The 4,222-nt window shown below is 45.5% G+C and overlaps 1 long non-coding RNA gene across 1 annotated transcript; it reads right to left on the bottom strand.

Moving 5' to 3' along the window:
• Positions 1-491: 491 nt before the first annotated feature.
• LOC109503116 lies at positions 492-3,837 on the bottom strand. Its single transcript, XR_002745035.2, has 3 exons — positions 3,714-3,837; positions 1,489-1,550; positions 492-920 (listed from the first exon to the last, which is right to left on the bottom strand). It is a non-coding gene; the product is annotated as an uncharacterized LOC109503116 (long non-coding RNA).
• Between the last annotated feature and the right edge of the window lie 385 nt (positions 3,838-4,222).

The following is a 4,222-nucleotide window of genomic DNA, read 5'->3' on the forward strand; positions in this document are numbered from 1 at the left end:
TCGGTGTGTGACAAAATCTAATAAAGAAGAAAAACAAGACCTTTTCACTGAGAAAGTTTCTGAGGTAGACACATCTACTGATATATTAAAAAGCACACGTGAATGTAGACTGGAGGCCTTGAGATCAGCTGTAATCCCGGATGACGGCAGCATCCAGCGGAGAATGAGGCGCCTTGGCACTCTCTTGGTAGACTGGCAGGGGTCGTCATGAGGTATATTTCACAGAATGACAGGAGGAATTTCTGAGGGGACGGATGTGGGGGTCGAGGAAAAGAGAAGAATGGGCTGTATTGGGAGGTAAGGCTGGCCAGATGGATTAGGGATAGATTGTGTGGGGCCTTTACAGGAACTTGATCGTAGAAAGGCAGCCTAGAGGATGAATCAGAAGAGAAAGAAAGAGACCAATTAGGCTAATTGGAGAAATACTCATTAAACCATTACAACAGTCAGGCTGAAGGACTGAACGAAGGCTGTAGGAATTAAGGGTGGGAAGGGAGGAGTCAGAGACAGGCAATATTAAAAATGTTGACTCTAAATGACTCGGTAGGTTAGTCCAAAGTGGATGCTGAAGGGAGGGGAGGGTTCAGGAAAACGGAGTTCTCTTTGGAGGTGAGTGGTGGCACCATTCACCAATAGAGGAAATTCTGAGAGCACCATTTTAGCTAGAAATTAATTTTGAATATGGAAATCTGGATGCTTTCGATTACACAGGTCTGGTGGGTAATTAGAAATGTAGTCTGGAACTTGAGAGGTTAGGGCTGGGATATAGAATTGAGAATCACCAGAGTTTGGGAAAGTAATTGAAGCCCCAGTTGTGCCTAAGACCTCACAGAAAACAAATATGGAAGGAAGATGTCAGGTGGTCGAGTTCTCCAGGAGCCTGTAGTCCAAAGGCAGAATCCAGTCTTGCTCAGGGTATGCTGGAAAAAGGGAGAGCCACAGTTGGTGACTGTCAGATCACATCTGTTTTCTGTGGTGTGGTTTCCTCACTGACTGACAATCAGAATACAAAAATATATGTAACACATCAAAGAGACAAATCCACTCTGCACAGATCTGCCTAAATATTTAGACACAGCCAAGCAGTGACAGAAATTATTAAGAAATTGAAATTCCAGGGGCACCTGGGTGGCGCCGTCGGTAAAGCGTCAGACTTCAGCTCAGGTCATGATCTCGTGGTTCATGAGTTCTAGCCCCGCATCGGGCTCTGTGCTGACAGCTCAGAGCCTGGAGCCTGCTTCGGATTCTGTGTCTCCCTCTCTCTCTGCCCCTCCCCCACTCATGCTCTCTCTTTGTCAAAAATAAATAAAAACATTTAAAAAAAAAAAAAAAGAAATTGAAATTCCAATCACTAAAGGTGGTCAGTGAAACAGAGAACCGCTCTCATTCCAGCCTCTCATCATCAGACTGTTGATTTGTCCCTCCTGGAACGGGGAAAGGACAGTTCAACAAACATGGAAGGTTCTCTATTAAACCGATTGTGTATACCTTATCTCTTATTCCCCTTTGGTGAATTTTCTTCTCCTGGTGTCCCAGCATGAGAGGGTAGGCTGGGAAAGTGAGCAAAGAGCAGGTTTAAGGTATAGTTAAAAGAGTATTAAATTTGGCATTAGAAGATTGAGTTCAAGTCCCAGCATCATTGGGTTACCTGTGGGACACAGCCTCCCTGAACCCGTTCTTATTATAAAATATGAGTATTAATTCCTGACCTGCCTACTTCACAAGGCCCATGAGAGTCAAGAGCCAGTGTATGTTAGTGTTTTTCCAATCGTGTTCTTCAGGGTTCCAGGCTTCCACAGTGATCCCACGGGAGCCACAGCTAGAAGGGGACTAACCTCCGGGGACAGAGCTCTGATCCCCCCATCCCTGGCTATACTAGAGCAGGTCCACTTTTATCTGCTTTAAATACTAAGCTGCCAAGAGAGATTTTGTCTGAAACTATGTATCTGCTGCTGAAAACATCCTTGAAAACTACTGCTGTATGTGAAAGGGCCATACATAAACATGAATTTTTTTATTAAGGTATAATTGACATATAACATTATATTAGTTTCAGGTGTACAACATGATTTGGTATTTGGATACACTATGAAATGATTCCCACAATAAGTCTAGTTACCATCCATCACCCTGCATGGTTACAGAAGGTTTTGTTTCTTGTGCTGATAAACGTGAATTCTTATCATTAGAGGGGAAATTCACTTCTCTGGGTAAATGTGGAATGAAAAAGAGCATGTATCTGAAATGAGCTTTTTGGATTATCTGTGCTCTGCAATTTCTGGTGTCCTCTCTTGAACTTCATTATCAGATAATTAAGAATGCATTGTATGTGAATTTTTATTATAATAATTATAACTTGGCTCCTAGCACTACCCTGAATTACATCTCCTATAAGACCACAGACGTACGGATTTTGATTACATCTGTGGGCTGGGTGCTGAGTGGCCAGAAAAGGACTGCTACCGTCTTTCAGTGTTCCTGGTTTAATCATGATTCCCCATCCTGCAGCCCGTTGGAATTTTCTGGAAGGGACTGTGTCCCTGGCTTCCCTGCTCCAGAGACACCATTCAGCAGAGTGAACAGCCCTTCGGCTCAGAGTTCCTGGGGGAGAACTCAGTATCCCTCCGAGTCTGGCACATTATTTCACTCCATTAGACAAGGCCCTAGCACAAGGGAGGACGCCAGGGATGGGAAGCAGAGCTTAGGTTGTCTGCCGACAGATCATTTAATGACTTCACTCTGGCGTGCCTTGATAGGATTCCCAGGAGCTCAGGACCTGAGTGGTCTGTAAGTGCTTTTCTGCCGAATAGAGGGAAATGGGTTGGCAAAGGAAAAATTTCAGACCGGCTCTAGTTTAAAAAGAGTGGCACAGCTCGTGGGTTCAAGCCCCGCGTCAGGCTCTGTGCTGACCGCTCGGAGCCTGGACCCTGCTTCATATTCTGCGTCTCCCTCTCTCTCTGCCCCTCCCTTGCTCGCACTTTGTCTCTCTGTCTCTCTTTGTCTCTCAAATATGAATAAAAACATTTTTTAAAATATTTAAAAAAAGAGTGGTGAAAATCCATAGGTGGAGTGACCATGGAAGTTGGAGGTAGTTAATTTTTTTTTTAAGTTTATTCATTTTTGAGAGACAGAGAGAGACAGAGTGTGAGCGGGGGTGGGGCAGAGAGAGAGGGAGACACAGAATCTGAAGCAGGCTCCAGGCTCCGAGCTGTCAGCACAGAGCCCGATGTGGCACTCGAACCCAGGAACCGTGAGATCATGACCTGAGCTAAAGTCGGTCGTTTAACCGACTGAGCCTCCCAGGAACCCCTGGAGGTAGTTGATTACAATTCACGTATAAGAGTATCACGAGGGGCGCCTGGGTGGCTCAGTCGGTTAAGCGTCTGACTCCTGGTTTCAGCTCAGGTCATGATCTCACAGTTTGTGAGTTCTAGCCCTGCATCAGGATCTGTGCTGGCAGTGGGGAGCCTGCTTGGGATCCTCTCTCCCTCTCTCTCTGACCCTCCCCAGTTTGCTTTCTCATTGCCTAAAAAAAAAAAAAACCAAAAATATCATGAGTTACCCACAAGTCTCTCCTTTTCAGCGGTAACACCCAGGAAATGCCAGTCAGTAATAAGGGGAACATTTGATTTAAGAAAGCTCTTAAATTCTTAATTGTTTTCGTCTTTCAAGACTGCAGGCGTCTCCAGGCGGTGGCTTTGGAATCAACTTACTTTTTCCGAAGTCGATGTTTACGCAGCAGCCTGTCTCTCTTCGGGTGTGGCTTTCTCTGGAGCCACCTGGTCATCCAGCCAGGACACTAGGAGGAAGCACTGAAGATTTTTCCATTTCTGTTCAACCAGGAAAAGGGCAGGATTGGAAAAGTTTCCTAAAATCATGTTCAAGGTCCCGGTGGCTTCTATCATGGTTGGAAAATGAGAGAAGTTTGGGGTCGCTCAGTGTAAGCATCAAGATCTTACGTGGGGGCTAAAGGAAAATTCCAGAATACTTCATTTGCCCCAAGCTGGAGTAGGAAGAGACCCAGAACCCTGTCGGCCACTAGGAGAGCCATAGGATCCCAGCTCCCATTGGCTTGTATCTCAGAGCTCTGGAATATGGACAATGCAAACTGAAGGGAGGGCCCAAAGCACATGGTCCACACCGTCACACCTCCGTTGGGACTTCCAGAACATTACCAGGAAATTCTGGTTGCCTTCTCACATAACTTAAGATACAAGGATTG

The sequence above is a fragment of the Felis catus genome, chromosome C1, assembly GCF_018350175.1.
Source record: "Felis catus isolate Fca126 chromosome C1, F.catus_Fca126_mat1.0, whole genome shotgun sequence".
Classification (NCBI taxonomy): Eukaryota; Metazoa; Chordata; class Mammalia; order Carnivora; family Felidae; genus Felis; species Felis catus.